A 27,132-nucleotide genomic window follows, 5' to 3' on the forward strand; every position below is an offset into this window, starting at 1 on the left:
TACGGGTCGAGTGTCTGGCTGAGTTATGGCTTTTTGATTTACAGTTGACATCGCTGATGGAGTCGCGAAAAGGGCGCGTTCTCAGTTGGGGCTTCTAAGTTTGCCTTTCAGCGCTCGAGTGGTAAAGAGTGGAAATAAAAAGGCAGGGAAATCTGAGTAACTTAATGGGGTGATAAGTCAAATTAGGAAATATATATAGCATATTGTATCTATCTTAATATCTTGAGTATGCAGTGAGATAAATCATGATAGCTCATGATAGCTAATCAAGATTACAGCCGATCTAATGATCTTATAACGATTCTGGGCTCATAAAAACCCAAATAAAAGCTGACCTTGCATTGAAAATACTTGTAAAGTGACTTCATCGATGTTTGGAGCTGCACGTTTTCTCAGTTTGCTTGTTGCCTTTGTGTTTGTTCGCCGAGTCGTTGCTGCAAACGCAGCTAGAAAACGGAGGGCCAACAACGAAATGACCTTGAACACCAACACACACAAAGCAAAACACACACACACACACACACACGTTTTTCTTAAGGGCCCCCAATCTATATAGCGCCCTCTCGCTCGCGCTCACCAAGTGCCACATAAAAGTGCCCTTCGCAGCGGAAATTCAACAACGAAATTAAATCAACAGAAACAATCGACAGTGCGTTGTGTTTTTGTTGTAGCCACGCTATCAATGCGTATATCAATTAAAATTTGTTTTTGTAGTTGCTGGAGACCTTAGCCCTTCAATAAACCATATTTGTGTGTGTGTGTGTGAGTGTTATTTTCAATTCGGACCTACTCATTTCCGCACTCGGCAACGAACACGTTTTCAAACACGATCTTTTGTTGTGCGAGATTAGAGCCGTTGAAAAATTATCAACACAATATTTAATAATTTTCGATGGGTTTTCAGCTGGAAAAATGCCTCACAAAGAAATCGTTTCGTTTGACCTGCCAAGGCCAAAAAAGGCAAACTGAAATCTATCTTGGTCAGAAGAACCCAAAATCAGATGCATATCTAAGCGGTTTCTAAGATCGATAGATATGAGATGTAATATTAGCTAGATTAGTTTATGATCACAACCATTAAATTGAAAGTTCTTGATTTTCCCTTTAGCATGCATAACTATTATAAATAGCTGTCTTTAGCGAGAAAAGTAAAGTATTTCCCATAATTTCCTTGGGAGCCAAAACAGCTGACTGGGAAACGCCTTTAAAATGGTTTGGTTACCAACATTCGTGGCGTGCAGTGATTTGAAGCTGTTAAAATATTTAAATTGAGCCGTAAACTTGTAACCTGTCGGCTGTTTTCAAGGTTGCCATTCGATTGGCCTCTTGATGGCTTTTCGATTCGATTTGTGACCTCTGGCGATGCAGGGCCATTGAAAAACCGTTGGAATGCCCGATGCACGTGAGTTGTTTTCCATTTCATTTTTGAGGTGTTCAGATATCAGTATCTGAACTTCAGCTAATGCGCCATTCGATTAACTGACGCTTTTGTTTGGCCGACTTTTATGATCTCATGCATCTCATTACACGATTTATGGTTGAGGAAGGGAATTTACAAGTAAACAAGATTTGAAAATCCCTCATTAGGCTTGTAAGATATACTTGCAATTACAAATTGCAGTTTGGGAAGTGGATGTTTGGAAAAGTTAGTACCAGAGTTAATGTTAGTAATAATACTAGTATTTCCAAACACTTATATTATTCAATGTTGTACTTCATAGTACGCAGCACTTGATCAACCTCTTATTAACTGGATAATTAGAATTTTTATTGAACGCCCGACTTGAGTGCTCATATTTTCCGTTTTCCATTCCAATTAAAAGCCAGAATTGAAAACGTAATTAAACCCAGCATGTGTATTTCCAAAGTGAACATATTAATGACATGGCTAATTGGATGGGGCACATATAAAATATCATACGATATGCGTTGTTTCAAGTATATACATATAGTTAATGGCAGCCAAAGTATATAGTTTGCAGTGCAAATACAAATCAGTTGCGTAAATAATGCGTATCGCTGCGAACTGCCACAAGCAAAAAAACTAGCAGCTTGGGCATTTATAAATTACAGTCGGTCGCCAGCAAAACCAAGAGCATTAGGCATTTTGATTAGCAGCTGCAAAAACTACACAAAAAAATACATATATATTGTATACATATATATTGTATGTGTGAGTGAGCAAAAGTCAACGAAAAATGCGTAAACGCACTAAACAAAATCCGACAGCCGACGAAAAAAAAACAAAAAAGGCGACTGAAATCCATTCGACGATGCGATATAGCGATGCGTATAGCCCTGAACATAACCTTGAGTTGGGCTGACTTATGTTTGTTGTAGGTGTTGTTTTGTTGTTGCTCTTTTATTTAAAGATTCGTTAATTTCTGTTCATAAGTTTTCTCGTTTTTTTTTTTTGTATTTTTTTTGTCGAGCTTTTTTGTCGAACCAAATGCGTTAGAGCGGCATGGCGAGTGAAAAATGCGTTACGCACATGAGCAACGCACACACACAGCCGTGCACTCGACACTGAGATAGACGCGACTCACACAGATACTCAGCCCCACACACAGATACACTTCGCAGCCGAGCAACAGCAGACCCCAAAACCTATGCGTCGATGGAGCTTTGCGTTGCGGCTAGATGAGTGATCCAATGCGCTGCGAAAATGTTACCTACTATGATCTTACATTTAATATAGATCATTACTTAGTAATACTTAGTTCTATCGGATTAGAAATCTTTGTAAAGTCAAGTTCTTCATTTTGTATCTACAAGTATTCTTTATAGGTATTAAATATCCCAATTTTCATTTAATTTGACGTATTATCAATATATTAATAACTTTCTTAACTTTATCCACTTATTTTCCTAAAAATATTTTGTAATATTCCTAAAACTTTTTGAGAAGCTCATGTGCGAGCCACCCAAAGCCGAATTTTTCGACTAGAAGCCTATGAGCGATCTACGAAAATGAGGCGCAAAAGCGAAACGCGAATGACGAGGGGGCAGTAGAGAGAAGACAACAGACAGAAGACAGAAAACAGAAGACTGAAGACTGGGGACAACGAAATCGAAATCTTTTGCCGAGCGCATAAAATTCTGCGTGCGGTTTCTCAGCTGCTCCTCGAGCCCAAAGTCTCTTCCTCTTCCAGCTGTTTGTTCGACCTGAGTTTTGGGTTTTAGGCCCCCAAAAGACAAAAAAAAAAATAAAGAAAACCAGAAATACATTTTGCGCTCAAACATTTGTGTTGCCAAGCGTCAGTGAGTTTTTTCATGCGAGAGGGGCCCGAAATCAGTTGGCTTTTTGTGGGCCCAAAAGACTTTTTATGATTGTTGTATTTTTGGTTAACACAACACGCATTTTGTGCGTAAGGTCGTCGCAGCTTCAGCGCACAATAACCGGTAATTATATAGCAAAATATATATACACACGCACCTAGTCTGCTGCGTATGACTGTGCGCTGCAAACTTTTGGGCCTGAGAAAATCTCAAAAGTCATCAGCACATAAATCTCTCGCCATTTCCGCATTTCAATTGGCCGCCGATTTGCCATCTTAATTTTTGGGCTTATAACAATTGTCCCGGAAGATTTTCGAATTTTCAACGTTCGCTACTTATTCGAGCTGCAAACCAACTCAACGAATGCGCAGCGCGCTTCTGTTTCGTTCAACTTGACGAAGCGCACTGCACTCTCAGATACTTTTGTTCTCTACTGAATTTTAGGTGAATTTCAAGAATTTAAAAAGATATACAACTTATTTGTTATATTATAGATTTTACTCCTAGTTTAGATTTAATAAAGATAAGATTAGATAAAAGTTAAAATGTATCTAGTTAAACAAAGCTAAGACTCTTGTGTGTAACTCCTCTTCCCTTCCTTTAAAGTAAATCCCAAAACAAAGTCCTATTTCATTATCCTTATTGATCAACTGACATTTTCTTCTCCTCTTTTTTTGGGGGATAAGTTACTATTCGATGCCCCCCGCTGTTTGTAGTGGTCATTGGCATTATTAAGGCGACAATTTGCGAGGCGATGGACACGAGAATGGGGCCAACTTGGTCCTGAAAGTACTTAGTGTATTGGCAACCATAGCTGCGCCACTCTCTTTAGCCCCCTTACACCCCCCCCCCCCCCCCCAAAAAAAAAAGCGAACTCCCAATTGAAATAAAGACTTTGTATCCCTCTGGTTTATTTTGCCATTGACTTTCGCTTCCTGCCTTTGGCGGTCACTGGGAAATGTGGGCCACATGTTAAAGTCTTTGTGCCAGGACTTCTGTGAGGACCCGAGATCCTTGAGAACTGTCAGCTCAACTTTTGCCTTTGACAGCCTTGTTTTATTGCCATTTTATATTTTTGACATTTATTGGCAAGTTGTTTTTTGAAGTGTCCCCCTAGCCGAGTGGAAACTTTTAAAAAATATCCCGAGTGGAGAGGTTGGCTCTTCATTTCAGTTGATTGTTTTATTGCGTACGCCTGGCTGAGGATTTAAGATGTATTTATGAACTTTAATTCTATAAAACTAGAAATATATATTTAATAAGGAAAGTGGAGTGTTTCTTTACTATGGAATCCACTTAAAGCAGTGTGACTTTCATTTGCACTCAACTGTGTCTCAGCTTTATGGCCCATCTTATTTACCCCCCTTGAGTTCCAGCTCCCCTTTTACCCACCTCTGAAGAGCAGGTCCTTCGCCTTGCCCCAAAACTAGACTGGTATCTCTATCAGTCGACTGGCATCGAGCCCCCCTTCATTTACGAACCCCTTGTGCAGTTGGCCGTGGAGAAGTTCTTGCTTGCGCTACATTTTTTGTTGTTTTGGCCTTTCGCTTATCAATTTAATGGCCAACTGGCGTCAACGGGGCAGGCCCAAAAGCGGGCGGCTGAGAGGAAATCTCCCACAAATGTCACAAACAGAAGTCGAGGGCAATGTCAAAGGACACAGTGCACCACAGACACAGAAATACATACCGAAGTATGTGTGAGTTAACCATTAAACCCCCAAAACCACGGAGCCTGAAACTTGGCAGCGTCGCCAGAATGCAATAACATTGTCTGGGGCCCGGAAAAGTAGGCGAAAAACAAGTCAAAGATTAAAAACAAGCGCATGAAATGGAAAGAAAAAACCCACAGAAATGTATATAAACTACAGAGATGAGATTTGTGCTGTGTTATTTTTATGGGCCGTCAGTAGGCGCCAGGATTCCTGCTTCCTATAGCTTCCTATAGCTTTCTAGGCCTGATAGTTCCTCGGCTCCTCTTGCTGCTCCTTTTACTGGGGCTTTCCCCCCAAAGTCAGCGATTTTCTCCTTCACTTGCACATTTCTTCCCTCTGATTGGATTGGTTTCTGCTCGCTTTTCAGCCTGAATTGGATGGCCTGCCACTGGCTTTTCCTTTCAGTGGCTTGTTTTTCACATCATTTGCTTGTTTTCTGTTTTGGGAGGCAGCCCATCTTTGGGCTAATTTGAATGAATTCGTTTCCTAGCTGGGACATAAATTTCGCATTTTTCATAACTTTACTATTATTATATTTTTGTTCAGCGAGATTTGGTAGGGGAGGTTGGCTGTTATAATCGTTAAACATTCTAGGAAACAGCGAACGAAGAACCCATAAAATTCTGATGGAAAATAACTATCTATAGAAAACAACACAGCAATTTATAAATTTAGAATAACTGAAAACAGAAGTTAAAATCTCCCACGTTAACTTATAACTTAAAAACATATTTCAAGTAATTAAACGCTTTATCTTATCAATAAACCGATCAAAATCTAATTTCGATTGCCTTTTGCGATAACGTGTCACCAAATAGTTTTGTTTTTGTCATTGGCACTACTTTTTACCAGCTGGCAATCAGCTAAAATGACCACTATCCGAATGCCACACCTCCTTTGAGTGAAAACGATGAGGCACGACAACAAAAATGAATGTAAATGAAAACGCAATTTTCCTATAAAAACATCCATTGGCGCGGGCCAAACCCCAAAAACGCAGCCAATAATTAAATTATATAATTCTTGTAATGAATTTTTATTTCACTTGTGCGCATTAACGCAGAAGGAGGCAACAAGAATGGCGAATTATGCCATGCATGTTGCCGTTGCCCCCAAAAGAATTTCCATTAAAATGCAATAAAAACGGAGGGTGGCGTAAACTAACTACATTTGGTGGGGCACACACAAAAAACTGATGTGAAAATAATAAAATTAAAAGGAAATTTTCCGTGGGCTGGCCGGCGTTCCACACGGCGTATGTGTGCCTTGATTTTGAATGCCATTTGGCCATTAACTAATAATGCCAAGAAGTGGAAAGTGGGAGGAGTGGGCGAATGTCCTGCAGCAGCAGGTGACCTGCGTGCTCAGACAAAGAATTATATTACGTATACGCCGCCTTGGTCTCGGTTGTGTTTGGGGTTTTGATTATAGTTTCGGTTCTGTTCCCGTTTTGTGGGCGCAGCCACATATGTGCACGTACTAGGAAAACCTTTTGCTGAATGCTTGATATATGATTTCGTGAATTAAGAGATTTTTTACGCACTACTAGGGTTCAAGTGGGTATATCGACTGCGACACTCACTATGTCAATGCACTACATTCAACTGAGCAAGGAAAATGTATCGCATGTTAGTGTTACTTTGAAAATTTGTCATCAATGTTTAAAGCAATGATTTCCTTGAAATTTTATTTTAATAAAATTATACTTTAATTCCAAATGAGTCCAATGTATAAAGCACGTTCCTATAATTATTTTAATGTTTCATTGGAATTTTGTTCTTACGATTACTGATTAACTGTCTTGAAAATTGTAATTAAAGAGCAACTTAAAAACGACGACATACGTTTGCATGCGATTTGTCCCCACTTGTTTGATTTATTATTACAATAGTTTTTACGCAAATTTTCCACATTTCATAAGCCACCTTCCTAGAAATGCAAATTAGTATAATTATGTTATACTTTCCGCGTCGCGTGAATTAAACCCAAAAAAGTTATGAGTAGCCGATGAAAGCTGGTCAAGGAGTGCAGCTGGCTCACACACCCTTTTTCTTTTTTTTTTTTGTGCATGATTTATGGGTTTTCTATGCCTTGCGGCGTTTTTGATTAATTGCCATTTGACCGCAGAAAACAGCGAGCAGTAGTAGCAGTAGTAGTAAAATGCAAAATGGTCAGGCAAAAGGCGAATGTAATTGTAGAACTTGTCTTGTAATCACAACTGAAATTACAAAACTGTAGCCGCAGAACAACTGGCTACATTTCCGGCATTTACAAGGCAGGCGGAATGACCTACCCCATATAACCCAAACCCGAACCCGAATCCAAAAGAGCAGGGAAAACATCGCGAACTGGCACAAAACGATGGCCAACTGGCAGCCGCGGTGGCAACAACAATGGATCATTAATTCAAAGGCTGCCTGGACCAGTTCCAGTTCTTGGGCTCCAAGCTTCCAAACTTCCAAGCTGCCAAGCTGCCAAACTTACAACAAAGCCAGAGAGCAAAGCGAAAACGCAGAAGCCAGCCACATGGAGATCGCAGCAGGCAGAACGCACAGTCGAGGGTCGAAAAGTAGGGCAGAAAGCGCATAGTTCTGCAGGCTATACAAATATAATGAGCAGTAAATAGTAAGCTATTTGTCAAAAGTTAAAACTAGAAATAGGAGGGAGGTCGTATTAAATTTGAAATAAATATATTAGAAAAACATGTTCTTTAAATATAATAAATGATTCATATTTTATTTAATTTAACTTTTGTATTCCACATTTGCATCAATATTACAAGTTACTTTGCTAGTACCTATAATTATGGGCATCACTGTGAGCATGGCCTTTGAGCATAGACCCCCCCACCATAAGCACACCACACACCCCCCGCCCCCTGGCCCAAAATTAATGCGCACGCATTCCAAGCCTGTGCTTTGCTGCTGTTGCTATTCTGCTTTGTGCTGCCATTGCTGTTGTTGTTGCTATTGCTGTTGCTGTTGCTGTTGATGTTGCTGTTTTGCTTTGTGCTTTTGTGCTGACATTCGCTGCGATGAGGTAATCGGCAAAGTGCGTGCGTGTGCGTGTGGATGCGAATGCGTGTGCGTGAGTGGGAGCAGGAGAGGGCGAGCGAGTGCGTGGAAAGAGAAAGAGTGCGGCTCTCGTTGCACGCGCCAAAAATCCAACGCACCCTGTCCCGCTCGCTCCCCAGCAGATTATACGGCCCTTTGACATCCCATAAATTTCATGTCCACGCGGCTCCTCGACAAAGATTAACAAAAAAATAGAAGCAACAAAAATAGCAACAAGCAGCTACAACAACAAATTCCAAGATTTTATTTTTCTACAATGTCGAAAACGTGTTTGTTTTTTTTTCTCATTTTGGGTTCAACACTATTTTTGCATTGCGGGAAATTCGGTTTAAGTTTTGTTAAAGTTTTTGTTCGTATCTGATAAAACACATCTAGTTTTGTTTTTAGAGATCACCCCATTAAATATTCCATTCTTTTTACGGCGATTTATATTAGTTTTCTGTTTGCTCGACTGAAATCTCAATAAAGTATTTGATAAATGATTTTTAAATACAAATGGATGAGGCACTAATTTGTTTAATCGATTAAGTTGTAAATTTCTGCGGATCACGAGATCGAGCCATTTTTATTGGCCATTGACAAGGCTTTAAATATTTATATTAATTTAAGTGTAATTATAAAATAAAATATTATTGAATTTAAAATTTTTCAAATTAAATTTGTAAGTCGTTTAATAAGATTAAGTTTTCTTTGTATTAGCCAGTGGAGTTCAGTTTTTCATATTTTCGCTTTCGATCCATCGCCATTTTTGCGCATCCAATGAGAATCGCTTGTTGTTGCGAAAATGTGCAAAAAGCTCGCTCGCACACTGATACAACGGCGCACCACTACACACGCGCGATCAGCTTGCTACACACAGATGCAATTCCCAAAGAGATAAGTGGGCCAAAAAGAGATAGCGAGTGTGTGCAAAAACTGCAATTTCACCCGCCTCTATAGCCATCCCTCTTCAACCAGTGCAGATCGCTGCGAAAAGAACAACGCAAGTAATTAACTACAAATTGACAGACATATGATAGCAATATAGTTTTTTTTTTTGTTTTTTGCTGCTAACTCGAGGCATGTAATAGACGAAATGATTGATTAACCGGAGCCCAAGGGCTATGGTATCTTAGGGATGCGCAAATACTTATAGATATACATATGTATCTTGTAGTTCTGCGCTCTCCAAAAGTCATTAATTTGCAATTAGTTCGCAGGCGTAAACTGTGCACGCGTGGGAATCGAAATTGCCTGCGATTTTCCCCAGTCGCGGCGAAACTTTTACTGAATTTTCGGGCGTCTCCACCCCAGAAAGTATGAAAATGAGCCAAGAAATTGGTTAATCATATAGTGCGTGAAAAATTAATAACGCAATTTACTCTGTGGGCTGAGTTCCCCTACCCCCAAAGTGGAAGTCACTTAACATTGGCCATTTAAATGGGTGCGCTTTCATACTCATTACTTAGCTTAACTTGTTTGTTGTGATCTTAAAGTAAAGCGACAAGAACATGTTAGGAACTTTAGATATAATGTATTTATATGTTGGTTCTATGGTTTACAACTCTGGCCCATAGTTAGTAATTATAATAATAAAACTATAATCATCCGAATTTGCGTAAGGGCATGCAAATAATGTCTTTCTCAGCTGAGATTTCCCGCCCCCATTTTAATATTCACGATTGCCTTTTGCCGTATGATGGGCCACTCCAAAAACCCCTCGCCAATATCCTAAGTATCTGACACACAATTGAATTCTTCCGGTTGCTGTTGCAAGCACAAAACTTTACGTCATCCTCCACCACACCCCTCCCTATCCCCCTCCCCTTCCCGCAAGTCTGAAGACCCGGCAATTTGGCCCAACATTTACAATTCATGCATAATAAACAAATAAAGAAAATGTTGAGAATTGCCTATGAACATTTGTGTGGCTGTGTCTTTGATTCGGAATTTCTGCTTTTCTCGGCTGCTCGCGTTTCGTGCCCATTAAATTGTGCAATTCTTTTTTAACTTTTCTTGTGCATAAAATAAATATAAATAAAGGGCCGGGGGGAGGAAGCGGAAAAACAAAAGCAGCCGAAAGGCAAAGTGGAAAACCTTTGACAATTGCGGCTGCCAAGTTGTTATTCGCTTTTCTCCATATTATGCGAATTTTCTTGTTTCGGCCGCTTTGGGTTTTTAGTTAATTTAATTTATGGTTAATTGGGTCGAAGGTCCTTGTTTTCGGCCACATAATGTGATTTTATTATTAAGTGACAAGCCTGAGAGGATTTTCTCTCTGCTCTTAGCGGCTTTGGAAAAGTGCTTTCTTCAAGGCAGTTCCTTTTTCCATGAAGAGCGTAGTTTTGAGATGTTAGGTTTTATTCATATGCAAGTTAGTGGTACATTTTAGGATAATCCCATAGAAGGTCTTCTTTAAGTGTGTTGATTTGCCTGCCAATTGCCATTAACACGTCCAATTGAATAGCTTTTCCCGCTGAAATATGGCTCTTGCATAACTCGCTCAGTGGTTGCACACAGCAGCAGACATCGCCATCGATTGATAGATTGCATTCAGAACGTTTCCCAACCCGCCCAGTGGGAGGCAAGGGCAGCGCGAAGGAAAAACAACAATTACAGCGAAGATCAAAGGGAGAATGCCCATACAAGCAACCTAATCATCATCATCATCATCATCATCAGCAGCAGCAGCAGCAAGTAAGGCAACTGAGGCAGCGCCATCGTTGCAACATCCACCGAATGAAAAACACACGCACTCACATGTGGATTATATGCAAGTGACCCAGTTTTCCACGCACCGAAAACGACATCAACGAAAAACCAGCAGCGAACTACAAAAATTGTTGTTCGAGTTGTGCGTTAGAATTGCATTTGAACTAAGGGGGGGAAGTGGGGAAGGTGGCACTCGTTGACTGCAGCAGTCACTAGCGATCAGACTTGAGGTACAGTGTGTGCCAGCTAAGAAGCACAAAGGGAATAATGATAAGTCTTGGAATGTTTACAACAGTAAGCTTTACTAAAGTTTTAAAGTAAAGTTGTGATATTAGAAATTCTTTTGATTAAGCTGTTGTCATCTATATAGATCGCATCTAGTTATTACATAACCACTGTGCCTGGGTTCTGATTGGCATGTACCACCACTTGAAAAACTCACCTCTGCACCACCCTGCAGCACATACCCCTACCCCGCCCTCCGCCCCTCACACACGCGTCGCATTGTCTGGGTTCTTTTGGTTTGGATTTGGCTCGGCATTTCGGTAGTCAGATAGTTTGGTAGTTGGGTAGTTGGGTAGTTTGGCACTGCTGATGATGTGTATCTGTATCTGAACGGGCGACGTATCTGCTCATCTAGTTGGAGTGCGCGTGCTTTGTTGCTGCAGCGACAACATGCGTGAGTGACCCAGTTTCCCTCGACGCTCATCATTAAATTACATTACCCCGGCCTTTTTTTTTTTTTTTTGGGATCCATCCACCCGCTGTTTGCTCTAATTCACATAGCCCTGCGTTTCATTCAGCGAATTTCGAACATATTGGGAGTTCGCTGTGCGGCAATTCCAATGTTTGGAATGTTGTATTAATGGGCTCAGTGTTGTATTACATTTTGCAGTGTGCAATAGTTATTCCTCTCAATTTGATTTCATATTTAAGATCCTTTACTTCGGAAATTCACGGTAGTAAGGGTGCTATAATGTTTCCATATGCAAATAATCCTTGTCAACCCACTCAAGTTCATTCACCCAAGTCATAATAATCGATTCACGGGTCGCGGAAGGTAAACAAATGAGTTTTCCAACGGAGTGGGGTTATAAGGAATGAAGCCTTTACATTTTGACTGTGAGTCGAAGGTGAAAAGGCAATCAATGTCGTCGCCCTAGAACATTTCCCCGATATCCATTTCCTCCAACCCGATTTCCCACTTCTTTTACTACTTCGTTCGCGTCGATTGCGGGTAATAGAGCATTCAACTTGGTCCCAAAATCAGGACGAAAGCAACAGGACTTTCCCTGCGCAAAGTCGAGCGCAAAAATTATTACATTAGCCGGGGCTTTTCCTTTTCACCGCGGTCGTCTCCTGTGAGGTAGTAAAAATTATGTGTAAAATGTCCTTGAAACCCTTTTTTATCTTTTGTTGTCTGTCTTCCTTTTCGCCGTATTGTTTGCTTTCCCTCGCTCATTTTCCTCACATTGCCTCACTTTTGAATGAATAAGCGGATTCAATAGGGAGCAGCTTAAATACGCAATAATTTTCGGGACTGCGTCGCAGTTTTAAATTTATTCGGAAAAACTTTAAAGGGAGTGGAAACTGGAAGTTCGTAATTTGTGCTCTTTTCATAAGAATAATGATCCCTACTTCTTGGGTTTCCCCATAAACTTAGCATTCTATGAAAATATCAAAAACCATTGCAGTCGACAAAAATTGATAAGTTTTAGCTGAAATATGACCAACAAACTTTTACTCATATGCACATATTCAAATACATACGCATGTATGTATTTATGTTTACACACACATGCGAATTAAAAGTGCTGGCAATGCTACAAAAACAAGTGATATCATCTTATCTGAAAACGCAACAAAAGTGATACGAAAAAGGCGGGGGGGTGGAGATTTAAGGGGTGGTGGGTGTAATGGGGTGGGGTTTCCAAGTGGTTGGAATGTGTGTTGTTTGACAGGCATTACAAACACAAATGCCAAGCCAAATGTCAAGCATAACATTTATTATGGCTGCAATTCTAAGAAAAGCCAAGTGGTTTCGATTTGAAATAGCACATTTTTCAATAGAAATTTACGATCAAATTTGAAACCTGAAAGTACAGATATTTGGCTGATTCTATAAACTAAATATTCTGCAGGAAGGCTTTGCCTTTTCCGCTTCTTGCAACCACTAACCATAACCCCAAAATGTAATATCTTCTGCACGGGCATAAAAATGCAGTATACACACATAAAACTGTGTGTTTTTTGGCGGCTCCAAAGCAAAAGCGAAAAGCACAAACAAGCAAACATATTTATGTACAAAATACACAAGCAAACAAACAAATATAGCCGTGCAAGTGTACATAAATACATACAGGCGAATGTAATTGCCAAATAGTGTACATAGGCGAGCCTACGCACTCACGCACACAGCAAGCGGGGGAGAGAGAGAGATGGAGAGAGCGAGCGAGAGAGTGAGAAGGCGAAAAAGCAGCAAAAGCAGCGCAGCAGCAGCAGCAGCAGCAAAAGCAAAAGCAACTTTGCAGCGACGTCAGTTTGAGTACATAACAAATAAATGCTAAAATTTCACGAAATACCAAAAAACGCACACCCAAAAATGCGCGCACACCAATGCAAACACCCACACAACCACACGCACGCGCCCCACACAAGCACACACACACACACACATTGAGTGTATGTGGGTGTGTGTATACAAGGCATACAAACGCAAGCTGCAGAAGTGCGTTCGAAAACAGAATTTTGGGGCTGTGGTCGCAGGCCCAAAAAGTGGAGCATATAACGCACAGCCACCCACTTAATCCCGCCCCCCTCCACAACCCCCCTTGAAATGCACAGAAAACAAAGCCAGCCTAATATCAATCAAAATAATCACATGTTTAATGCCACTTCAATGAGATGAACTTTTTTATAAGTTTAAATTTCTTTATGCAAATGAATCATAGTGCAGATAAACTCGGTATTTAGTTAATTCGTCATTCTTAACTGTGTTTTCACTATTATTTTGTTTCAGTGCGCTGAACAAAAGTTGTGTAGCTAAGCAAAAAGTGACGAAGAGCAGGGGAAGACATAGGCCCAAAAAGTGCGTGCAGTACTGCAAAAGCAAAAGGAGAGCCAACAAAGAGAAGCCCAGGGGTGGATTTAGGGGGTGGGGTGAGTTTAATTTGCGCCCCAACGTAATAATGCACTGAATTCTTCGCTTTGGAAAGGGTATTGGTCTAGTCATATTTTCAAATTATAAAGAACTAAGAATTAAATAATGAAAAAAATTGCATGCAAGAGTTTTTCGTTTTTACCGCTACCGCCTAAAATGACTTCAAAGTTGGCTTTAGAATAACAAGGCCTGCTTTTTTGGAAAAAATTCAAAATATGTAACAGTGCACTTTTATTATGTTCCCTTTCCAAAACAATTCGGGTTCGCAATTTATTTAATGAACGCTCGTGTCTTAAATCCGCTCTGCAATCAATTTCTTTATTAATTGCCCTGCAATCGGAATTCCGTCCCTGCGTCATATACCAAAATGCCAAAAATACACACACACACACGCGCAAGCACACATAGGCGCGTGCATGCACATAGGCGTTGCAATGGTGTGCGCGAGCTTTTTGCCTCCACGTGTTTCTTGAATTGCGTAAATTTTTCGGTTTCCCTCGCCGCTCCGCGCCCCTTGACGACCCACAAGCTTTCATTGTCATTGTGTGTGCATAAAATGGCAGCAGAGAGAGAGAGAAAGAGAAAACATGCGCAAAAAAAGCTTTGCGCGCTCTCTCTGTCTCTCTCTTTTGCTCACTGCAAAACGAATGCGCATTGTTATTGTTTTTGGCAGTGCTGCACTGGAAAAAAGTTCACTTATTAAATGTGCAGCATTGAATCTAAGTTGAATTTATTTGTTGTTTATTTTTTGGATTTTGTGATTGTCGTTGCTCTTGAGAGTACTTTGTTTTGCAGGCAGTTGCTAATCAACTTTTAATGAATCGAATATAAAAGAATAGTTTGCTTGGAACTTTTTCTACTCTTTTTTTCACAGAAATTAAGTGGTTATTGTTTGATTGCTCAGGAATCTGATATTTTTGATGGGAAGTGCACTCAGAAAAGGGATACTGACACTTGTGGGAATAGGGGAAGTTTTTTGGGTGGAAAAATGCAAAGCATTTTGAGGGTTTTTGTTCCAATTTTGATGATTGGATCGGAAAGTTCTCAAGGGATATGCAAATTAGGCGAGAACTTTGCTAAGTAGTTAGGATATTATTGTTCTTCATCTCGAAAATCAAAGAACAATTGTAAGAATTTTCCAAAGAAATGTAATTGGCTTACATATCCCACTTCATTCAACATTTTTTCAGCCTTTACTATTGTTTTTTACCATTTTAAAGAAATGTAACTCGTTCTCTTGCATTTAAAGCTGTGCAATTAACATTTTTCCCATCAACTAGGTGCTTGTGCCGATCTTAAAGTGGTTATCCATTGTAAATCGCCTCTTGCGAACCCTATTCCTATTGCATCTAGTATTCGGAGACCACCTGGATGGATCCCCCGCTGTTCGAATAGGTTAAGACCAAGTTAAGGTTTGCTTTTGCTATTTCTGGACGAGATTTCCCTAAACATTTTCCACTTGAGCGGAGCTCCTCTAAATTACCTCATGTCCTTTGCCTTATGCAATTGCGCCTGCAAAAGAGAGAGTGAAAGAGAGAGAGAGTGAGAAACTCACCCCCGGATTATGAGGATATATGTAATTTTTATCCTGCGGCGGCAGTGCATACACACAGAAAAAGGGGACATGCAGAGCGCGGTTGCAATGCGCTTTCTTTCTACACGCCTGAGTAAATTGTGCTCTAAAAATCGTAAAAAATATATATAAACTATTTTCGTACAATATCCTGATATCCTTTTTAAAATATCCTTTTTGGACATGTCCAATCTGACAATTGCAAGTTGCTCGCCTGCATTCCAATTGGATTAAAAGCTCGCTCGCTCTCTCCCTCACTCTCTCTCTCTCTCCCGCACACACCACTGCACAACTTTGCATTTGCAATGGCAGAGCAAAAACAAAAGCACACACGCACGCACACAAAAAGCATGAGAGAAAAACATTCCGAATTCGAACTCGAAGTCCGAATTCACATGCGCCGACTGCGACTGCGACTTCGTTCGCCGCCTGTTCGAATCGAAATCGAATAGGCAGTCAAAAAGAAACTGCCGTGTTGAACGGACGTGTTGAAGTGTCGCTAGGTTTCGGTGGTGCAGCAGCGTTTGTGCATTCGCATTCGCAGTCGCAAATTCGCATCGCCTCGTCGCTTGTGCAGCAGGATTTCAACTGCAGGCAATTCCAATTTTACACGTAAATTCAGAAACGAGGAAGCACGGAATCGAAACCGCTTGGAAAACAGTTATTCCCTACATTTTTCAAACTAAAAGAACTGCAGCGGATGAAGTGCAAAAAGCGGAAAGTGCTAAAAGTTTGCGGCATTGAACACTTTTAATTATTATTTACGTTTTGTTTGTGTTTCGTCGAGCAAAACCAATGCACAAACTAACTGTCCAGTGTGCATGTGTGTGTCAAGTGTGCGTGTGTGCGTCGTGAGTGTTGCAAAACGGCTGTTCGCCCAGTGATTCAAAGGTAATTTTGAGTGAAAACCGATCGCATTGAAGTGCAAGTATATTTCAAAACTCTATTAAAGTGACATAAAGCAAAATGTACATATAACTTATACCCTTGCAATTGTGCGTGTGTACTTGGTTTTCCCGCACACACAAAATTCTGGGGTGTGCGTGTGTGTGTTTGCAACTCGAATTTCAAACGGTACAAAGCGCAGCATAAAAAGAAGCGAAACGCAAAAGCAAACTGAGAAAAAGTGAAGCAAAGACTTTTATGCATAACCAAAACGTCTGCATTTTTAATCAAGCAACAACAATAGAAAAATAAGCAAAGGCAATAGCAACTACAACAACAACGGCGAGGAGAACAAGGAACAATAAACAACCCTCCCCGTTTTCCGCCTCCCCCTGCAAATAAACAAGGCGCAATCCCAGTGAACTGAACCCCTTTTTTGCACTGTGTGCTTGGAGTGCCAGTGTATGTGTCTGTATGTGTGTGTGTGTACGAAAGAGCAATTAAGGGAGAATAGAGGAAAGTGCAAGAAGTGCAAGGATCAAGGAAAAATGCAATTAATCCCCAGGACACTTGTTCAAAAAGCGAGAGAAAAGTGTAGAATAACGGCGAACAAGTGATGAACAGATAAAAAAATGCACTAAAAAGTGTGAAAACGGCTTAAAAAGATTTTTGAAATAAAATTCATAAATATGACAAGTCACTGCTCGAGTAAACGCACATGTGTCCCCTTACCCAAAATGTCAAAATCCCAACGGTTTATAAAGTGTTTTCTTAAGTAGAATAAAAGACATTTGCCAGAAGCAAAGTGGGAATTATGGTCCCGAAATGGGAATTCTGCGATAATAAAATCATTAATCCAATTCCACTTACAAGAGCTCGGGCTGATAAGAAACCAGAAATTCTGGCGACAAATGAAATCAAACTTATTCGGGAGAGCTGTGACAACATACTTATTTACAAATAATATAAAATTGAAAAATGTCACGCTATTTCCCTGAATAAGATTTATTTACAACCAGCCCAATTCCACTTACATTTTTTAATAACCATTTTCCAACCGCTTTTATATTTGCAGCCAAATGTCACTGTGAAAATGTCTCAACGAGCAAATTTTAGGAACGTCAAGAAAAACATTCAACGATCACAAAACCGGCGAATGCTGCAAAATGCGAATCAAGAACATTTAACCATCTAAATAAATGAATTCAATTTAATTGAAACAAATTTCGCGGAAATGCAACAAATCAACTTAAAAATGAACTGAACAACATAAACATTTCGAAAAACAACGCAAAATTCTAAAATTGGCAACATAAGTTTTGGTCTTGAATTAAACGCAACAAAAATATAAATCAACAAAAAACGATTTTTGGCAACAAAACAGCATAATAACATACACAAATTGTAATTATCTCAAAACGTCCACACGTGAAAATGTTTTGCAACTAAGATGAAAATCTAATAAAATCAATGTAATTTTTTAAAGCAAAAGGAAAACTAAAACCGTCAGCAAAAACCAGCCCAAAATCAGTTGAAAAGCCGAGGGAAATCTTTTTAGAACAAACGCAGAAAACCGCAAAAATTTAAGCCACCAAATTGGTAAACTCTTCAAAATTATTGGTTCGGACATACGCAATACTAAACACAGCAACACAACAACAGCAACAACAACAGCAGCCATAGCAACTACTACAGTGATCACTACAGTAAAAGCAACCGCAACAGAAGCAGCAGCATAAAACGTGTGTGTTAGTTTGCATAAAAATTTCGTTTCGATAAAAGCAAAGCAAAATCATTTAAAAAAGTAAATCAAGAATAAATTAAAAATTACCAATCGTAATACATGTATTTATAAAATATATATACCTATACATATATCTATGCTTACAAATTATATCGAAGAATATTTGGTAAACAATTTTTGATAAAAACAACTCGAGTATATATCCTAACTAATTAGCAACCAAACTGCAAAAACAAAAAGAACTAGAACATTTGGCATAAGTGAAAAAGTGAAGTGAGATAAACTAAAACAAAAAAAAACTTATAAATTCAAAATTACCACTTGTGAAAAGATTTTACAACTGAGGATTCTGGATTTGGATTAATGCGTAAATTTGCAATTGAATATTAAGGTAAGTTTAAATCTTTGTTATATCTATGCAAAATGCAAAACTTGTCATTTTTTCACACATCTCTCCGCATTTCTTAATGGCCCTCAAAGTTTCCCCACGCACGAAAAAGTGCGTAAAATGGAAAATGTTTTTTTAGAAAGTGTCCACAAACATTTGCAAACAATTACCGCTCGAAAAAAAAAAATTAAAAAAGCAAGCTCCGCCTCTAATTACAATTATAATTTATGCAAAAAGTAAGGAAAACATTTTTTTGTCAAGAGAAAAATTGTCTACGCACTTTGCGTATGATTTATGACACTCAAAACTTGGCGTTGCATATTAATACAGTGAAAAAAAGCAAAAGTTGCTTGCTCGACACTTTTACATGTGTATCTACACACAAACACACATATACAAACGCACGCACGAAAAGGGGTGTAGATACTTTTTGGGGTTGTGCATAAATTAAAAATATATTACTTCTGCTTCTTGCCGCTGCACAACAAAAAAATGCGTCGCAGTTGACACGCAATATTTCCCGACTGCGCTGCCGGCGCCGCTGCCACTTTGACCTACTTAGCAAACGCAGCGTGTTCCAAATTTTGTGCGTTGTGTACTTCTTTGTACCGCTCTCGCTCCCTCTCGCTCGCACGCGTTGGGTTGGGGTTGGTCTGGCATTGCGTGCTCTTCAAATTGTAGTTTTTGTTTCAGTTTTTGTGCTGTTGCTGTTGCTGCTGTTGTTGTTGTTGTGTGGGGTCTTCCGCATTTAATTAAATGCACACAGTTTTTTCTCTTCAAGCTTTTACACCTAAAACAATTTTAACAAACATTGAAATAAAAACAGGTCCTAAAACCTCACCTAACAGTTCTAAATAATTTTAAAAAAATACTTTAAAAAAAAGTAAATAAATAAACAATCGTTAAAATACAAAATATCCACAAGATACATTTTAAAGCTTGAAGATACAAAATATCTACAAGATACATTTTAAAACTTGAAGATACAAAATATTTACAAGATACATTTCAGAACTTGAACATAATGTAAAGGTACAAAATGCTAAAATAATAATATTTATCGAGTAAATAAATCATACTCTTTGATAAAAGACGCATTATTGTTTTCAGTGCAGCGCGTTCACTGGCGCTTTTGTCTTAGTTTTCGTCTGCTGCATTTTCCCCTGTCGGAAGTGCGCTCTTTCCCATTTTCCTCGCCTTCTCACGTGCATTTGCACAATCGTTAGGTTTTTTTCTAAGAATAACTTGCCTTTGGAGCAGACTGCGCGGCTCTCCCTCTTCTTCTTCTTCTTCTTGTCTTAGCCATGTTGTAACCGACGCAATGCAACCGACTTTGTTGTTCCCCTTTTTTTATTTGCCCTTGTTGTCGGCACTTGCGCAAAGTGCCTATGATATGCTCCCAGCCCCCCTCATTCCCCCTCCTTTCCCACAAAGGCGAACGCATTTCGGTTCTTCTACCAAAATGTTTCAATTTTATGACTTGCCACTGCAGTTGCCTGAATTTTAATGCGACTGATTACCGAGAAGGCGAAAACGAGCAACAGCGTTGCAAGCATGTCAGTTTTCCCGATTGTTATTACAGTGGTTAAAGCCAAGAATTTTGAAAAGCCGAAAAAACGGTCAATTAAGAGGTCTAAAATGCATTTGTGATTGTTCACAGTAGCTTAAACGCAAGTTAAAGCATAAAAGTATTGATAGACAATTCATATTGACAGCAGCTTAAGAGAAATATGTTCTTATATAGTACCAGGCAGTAGTCGAAAACCTATGATAATCTTACATATGATTGCAAATCCCCAAAGTTTTACTCACATATTGCCAGTTGTTGGACGGAGATTATTTTATGATTTTATAAACCATTATGACCAGACACGTACTTCTCATTCAAGGGCTGCTGAAGAAGTTGGCTTGGAAAATAAGAAAAAATTCAACTTACACGAGACTTGACCATAAAAATTCATATGTATGAATTAATCGCTTTTATGATCTCATATAAGGCTTATCAAAAAAAAAACGAATGAGTAGTTTTTCTGGCCTGCAAAATTTGGCAGAAGGTAGGGCTAAAAACAAAACGGGCGATGGGGCAAGGGGGCGTGGCGGGCCGGAAACCTGCCAGTGTCAATCGAAGTGACATTTTTCCCTTCTGCGTTTCCACGCCACTTAAATCTTGACTATTCATGAAGAAAAAAGTTAAGAGAGAGAGAGAGAGTAACATAGGCCTATATGAAGTTTTTGGGAAGTACAGCAGAGGCAATTTTGTTATACTTTTTTTTTAAATATTGCATATTATGGGGCGATAATTTACATTCATTTACATTTATTTATGGATAGATAAATATCATTGGAAAAATTTCAAATATTACATTTATTGGTTACACTTGTGTGACCGCTGCTGTATGTGCAATGTTTACTAGGGTTTGGCAAAGTCAATTCGTGTTTTTTCCACCGTTTTTCGCTAGTTTTTGGGTTTTTTTCTGGCCATTCCCCAGCTGCTAATTGCCAGTTGCCTTTTGCTCCACTTCGCCACACGCAATAAAAAACGAAACTTTTGCATGCAAGCGACAACGTCTGTGTGTGGGTGTTATCTTCATGTGTGTGTGAAAGTATGGCCGCCACAATAGTTTGCACAAATAGAAAACGCATTTCTATCTGCTTCTCCCTCTCACTCTCAACCCCTCCCTCTTGCGCCTTTTTGGCCTTTGCTTTATTTGCAGTGCACAGTTGGAATGTCTAAAGTTTCATGGCCTTTTTTTCAGTGTTTGTGTGGGAGTAATAAAAACGGCATATGTGCATATGTATGTATATCTTTTACTTGGATGTCAAAGACAGCCTGTTTTATAGTTTTTAACCATTTTTAAAAAATAATATTCAACATTCTTACAACCTCTTTATTGGAATTGTATAAAAACTTTGCTCTTCTAACAAACATTTTTTATAAAAAACTCACCGTCAAAATTAAGTAGAATTGCAGGCAGACAAAAATGTCGATTTAGAGGCTATTACATCACAACCCAGAACCAAATGCTGATAATTCCCAAAACGCGCACAAAAAGCGATCACACACGCACACAAACACACACACACAGCGAAACTTGCAGAAGGGCGCAACAAATAAATAAAAAGCAACAAAACATAGACAAAATTGTAAAAAGCACTAGCAAATGGAAGTCTATGCTATGTACACACATACATACATTCATACAAGCAATGAAGGAATGAATACATAGGCCTACATACATATGTACACACACTTGTCGTTTCCCCTTCCGTCTCGCTACCCGTCCCTTTTCCTCTTTCGGCGAACGCAGCGCAAAAAAAATTCACAAGTCGCATCCAAAAAAAAAAAAATAATAATAATAAAACAACTAAAATATGGCGTGGCCTACAATTTAATTGGCTCAAAGTGCGTAAGGGGCAGCCTGCACAGCAACAAAAATAAAACTACGAACAAAAAAACGAAATAAAACAGCAGCAGCGATAGAAAAAACCTTGAGCTGGCACAGCATAATTAAAAATGTGCGTATACGCACACCACGAAAGGCCCAAAAACACGCATACACCCATACATGCATACATGCATACTTTTGCAGTGCGTAGAGCTTTCCTGCCTCACAACGAATGACATTCACGCGCAATAAATATTAGACTCTAGTAGCCCAGCAGCGAACCGAAAAAAACTCATGAAATCAAGAAAGCTTCATTGCAAATCCAACAACAAAACGAGGAAGTCTAAAAATGGTCTAGGCAAACAGCAACAAAAACACGCGATTTGTAGGCCTAGGCCAGTGCAGTGAGAGCGAGGGAGATGGGCAGAGTTTGGGAGCTTTTCGCACGCACTCTAAGAGCTTTTGTAGGCGCCACGCACATGGAGGGCAGAGCTTTTCATTGCGATGATCAGTTCAATATACAGATAGATTGGGGATCAAGGCAATGAATTCCTGGCAAAAACCTATTTTAATTAAAGCATCTAATGATCACATTTTCATCGATTTCGATCGCTTTTGGATCCTACAAATCTATTGTACAACGAACTTACTTTCAATGCACTAACATTTACATTTAATCACCAACTTCCCAAATAGATTTTTGATTCATTTTAACTTAAACACTTCCTACTCCAACAAAAGAAACTCCAAACCAAAGTTGATCTTACCCCCTTGATACCCCTTTCTCACTAGCCACCCGACTGCAGTGAACTGCAACAGTGACACACTTTGCATCTCTTTCCAACGCTCTTCGTATCCAATATCCAAAAGAACGGAACAAAAATGATTATTTAATTGGAGAACCGTTGGTCCCCCAATTTCATTTTAATAACAGCTAATTATGTCAAGTATTATACACGCAAACACTCCGAAGAAACACTCAAAGACACATGCAACCGCACATAATTCTCTCATAATTGCCGCAATCTGGAAAATCTGTAACTTCTTTGCCACACGAGACGCTTGTTTGTTGTTAAACTTGACATTTTTTCCCCACAAGGGACATTGGTTTTGATGCGTTTCCACCTTCGATGCTTCCACTTCCTCCTCGCGCCGGAATTTCCCCCATCTTGCCGTCTCCCTTACTCCAAAGCATCTTGAAGAGTGCACTCGGCGGTGGAAAAAAGCGAGAAGTGGAACAAAAAGCACAAAAGAACATGGTTAAGGAAATTAAAAAGCATAAAAACAACAACAGCGCCAGCTTCCGTTAAAACAAAGCGAACTCAAGTGGAAGACGGAACAAAGAAGGCGAAAAAAGGGTTAGCAAAGAGGAAGAATGAGAGAGAGAGAGAAGAGGGACTGAGAACACATATGCAGCATTTACCGTTAGAGCCCTTCGAGGGCGTTCTTTCTTCCTCCCCATTCTTGTGGTTAACTCTTTTTTACGTGTTTTTTTTTCGTGCTTCCTTCTTTGTTGCCTCTTTGGATTTTCTGGTTCGTTTGATATGCAGAACTTTGGATTGTCTTGATGATGCACTTGGCTCCATGGGAAAATAATCAACGATGGCGCAGGCAATTCGCCGTCAAGTGGGTAATTTTAAACAGGTTGCAATGCGACGATGTTGATAAATGGATCAATTAAAATATAATAAATATAAAGCAAAAGAAATGGATTAAAACCCTGTATCCAATATCACATATCTTGAAAACAACAAACCAACTGAACTGATGTAAGACTCTATGTTCCCATGGGAAACTGGGGATGCAACATTGCAATTGCTTGCTCGCTCTATAAAGTGCAGTCAAGCAGGAATTCCACCCCGGAAAAGCAGAGTTGCATATTTAGGACTATGACATTGTCTTGCGGCATACGCTTCGTTGAATCATCATATATGATGTACTATGTGGTGCAAGTCACACTTTTGGGATTTGTGTGGGGTTCCCCCCAAACTCGAATCCGAATCTCCTCCAACATTGTAACAATGCACTTGCGCAAGTCTTGTACTTGCCCATCCGCTGATGATGATGTTGTACGCCAAGCTTAATTTATGGATTTTCTCAGACTTTTCGGGGGCTCTTTTCATGCGGCGTTATGCGTGGGTGATTCTGGTTCCCTCGCCTCTTGTGCAAGGTGTTTCATTTGCGTTGCGATGACCGCTGATAAGACACATTTAAGGCCGACCGCCTGCAGCGTGGAGTCTCATTTGCTTTGGGTTTTTGGGTTTTTCTTTGCTAAGTCTAATTAAAATGCAGCAACTCGAGTGCAACAGTTTTATGGACGTGATTTACACAGGAACAAGCCACGAAAAAGAGTACTTCTTTTTTTTTATCGTTTTTGTGAGCCGCAAAGAAGGGGGCGCAACCATGAAATTGAATTGCTACTTTGAAGTGCACTCGATGTCAGTGGATGGGCCCAAAAGGGTTAACTGCACACATGGCTGCACGGCTGATAGACAGCCCCAAAAAAAGGTAGTTAAAGAAGGGGGGGGGGTGTGGGGTTTAGGGTCGAGGTGTTGGGGCCATCACAACCGACGGGCCACCTAGTTACCCACACTAATTAAGGCGAAATGCAGCCAGGGCAACGTCACATGTGATGGTTTCCCCCACATCTTTATTATTTTCTTTATAGCCTTTTTCCACTGGCTGGAAAGACCGGGTTCATTAGAAGTGTATGTGGAAAAAGCAGTTGCCATGGGCGCTCTTAGTTGCACTGCACTCTTTTGATTGGCAGAAGAAAATACAAGGCGACTTATCTTAAATTTATATACAAGGTAAAACTACCATAGATTAAATTGAAATCAGTTTTGAGCGGACAAGAGTACCTTTAAATCCCTTATAAAATATCTATTGCATTTTGTCTAATTTTTGCCTAATTAATGCGTACTTTAATTAAATGTTTTCTCTATTTTTTGCAGGTAAGCACACTGATGTCTTTGTTCGAACTAATTAGGCCGTTGTATATAGCGTAACGTAAGTTGCTCCCACGAAGTAATTGCATAAAAAATGGCTCATTTCCATGGCTCACTTATTTTTTCTGTCGCATTTGTTTTGCATTTAAGTCCAGCACCCCTTGAGGCATTTTCCATTTGCCGGGGTTTTCCTTTCAGCCACCAGCCCGCCCCTTTCTCCGGGATTCCTGACCATAAATTTTGCAATTAACGACAAATGTCACTTTGTCTGGCCGATGGCGACGTAGTCGACGACATCCGAGCGTTGCAACCATTTGCAGAAAGGGCATACCAGCTCTTTTTCTCCCTTAAATTTTTTTTTATATTTTTTGTATTTTTTGTGTTGTATTATTTCTGGGTGGCCAGAAAGGAGGAGCTCAACTGGTCGAATGCTTTTAGCCCGGACCAACGGAGCATGGCGGGCCCACCATCCTTGCAGCACCACCCACTTACGGTCTGCTCGTCCTGCAATTGCATTAAAAAGCATAAATTTACTTTAGCCCAGGCTCTGGGAACGTTATAAAATCCATTTATGCACTTCACTTGCTCTCTTTTTTTTTTTTTTTTGCCCACTGCCAGCCAACCAGCCCACTGGGTGGTGGCAGGAGGCACTCCCACTTTTTGGGTGGTGGTTGCATGCTGGTCAGACTTTGGGTAGCAAGGACCCAGAGTCCTAGCGGCCAGGACCTCTGCAATCTACAATAATTTCTGATTTCTTTTTTGCGCCTTTCCCATTTTATATATTTTTGCTGCCAATTTCTGCAGTCCACGCTAGCGTAAAAGCGAAAGAGAAGGCACTACACATAAAGTGGGTGGGAAAGCTATGCAATTTTTACACAAATTCCCAACCAAACTCCTAGCCAAACCCACGCTTTTCCTTTTGTTTTCTGCCGTGGCGATGATGAAGTTTCATTTAGACACGACCCTAGTCCGAGCCTCCGTTTGTTGGGGTTTTCCATTTTATCCTTTTTGCGCCACCCGCATGGCACCCTTTGCACCACTGCAGCCACTCGGAACCACCCACTCCACTTTTTTGAGGTCGGAAAACTGGCGGTGCATGTGCGGAGCAGTTGGCCGAGGAAAACTTTTGCAAATTGTTTATGGAGAATGTTTTCAATGCTGGTTTCTGCTGGGAATTCACGTTGCATTCCTCTAGGCGAAATTTGAAAATGCTATAGTCTTGATTTATGTACTGCATTATAGTTAAAAAATCTAACGAAATATATAAGTGCTTTTTATACATGTTAACAGGCTGTTTTCCTTTAGTTTTTCAATCACTGCCTGGGATTTCCACATCCAAATGCTTTTCATTTGCAATCTGCAGTTGTGTGTTTGGTTTTTTTTTTTGAGTTTCCATTTTGTTTAAACTGTTTCTATGGACATTGGCCATTCATTAATCTGGCTGTTGCGACCTTTCTCTGTGTGAGTTTATCTCCTGGGTCCATCTCACTATATATTCCACCTCTGCCTATGCACACTTTTTGCCCATTTCCGTTTGCTCCGTCGCTCCTGCTCTAATGTAATTTCAATTTTTCAACGCTTTTCCAACCCACTGTGTGTGTGTGTGTGTGTTGGCTCAAAACTTCATTTCCTCTGGCTTTTGGGGCGTGGCGGAAAATACTGCAGTTCCACGCCCCTTTTCCTCTTTTCCCCTTTTCCCATGCCTCGTGAGATAAACAATCAGCAAACTGCAGCAGTAGCATAAAATAATAAAAGGAGCAAGACTTAATTCCCATTTTTTTTGCTGTTGTACTCGTATTTCCCCTTTGAAAGTTTTTGTTTGCCGATTTTCTCAGTTTACATGTGTTTGAGTGTGTGGGTAAAGGATGTTTTTGCTTGTGTCTGTTTGTTTGCATGCGCTTTTCTGCCGAATTTTCGGCAATATTCCATTAATACTTTTCGGACCACCGTTGGGGAAAATGCGGGGGGAGGGGAGGGGGGAAGGGCACTTTGTTTGCTTTGCCAGTTGCGCCAAAGTTTTGTTGATAAATAAAATTTTTAGCGATAAATTTGCAGTATGCAGAAATCAATTTTTACCCTTTTGTGTTTGCACTGCTGCATAAATAAATCATCAATGCAATGGGGGAATTGCGAGTTTTGCCTTTCGGGGATTAAATTGCAGTTGGCTGTGCCCACAAAAAAAGTGCCGTCAAGCGTGAATGAAAATCTAAATGGAAAATCCACATGTCAGTCTGTATTTTTATCTATTGCAAAACTAAAGTCTATTTGCGTTTCATCTGCGCCAAAGGGG

The 27,132-nt window shown here is 39.9% G+C and overlaps 1 protein-coding gene across 1 annotated transcript in view; it reads left to right on the forward strand.

Moving 5' to 3' along the window:
* Positions 1-15,953: 15,953 nt before the first annotated feature.
* The window catches only part of LOC6526439 (zinc finger protein chinmo), a 41,140-nt gene continuing 29,961 nt past the window's right edge, over positions 15,954-27,132 (forward strand). Inside the window, exons 1-2 of the mRNA XM_002087522.4 lie at positions 15,954-16,382; positions 17,452-18,511. The gene's annotated coding sequence lies outside the window, so the exon portion shown is untranslated. The remainder of the gene's footprint in view (positions 16,383-17,451; positions 18,512-27,132) is intronic.

Source organism: Drosophila yakuba, chromosome 2L, assembly GCF_016746365.2.
Source record: "Drosophila yakuba strain Tai18E2 chromosome 2L, Prin_Dyak_Tai18E2_2.1, whole genome shotgun sequence".
Lineage (NCBI taxonomy): Eukaryota > Metazoa > Arthropoda > Insecta > Diptera > Drosophilidae > Drosophila > Drosophila yakuba.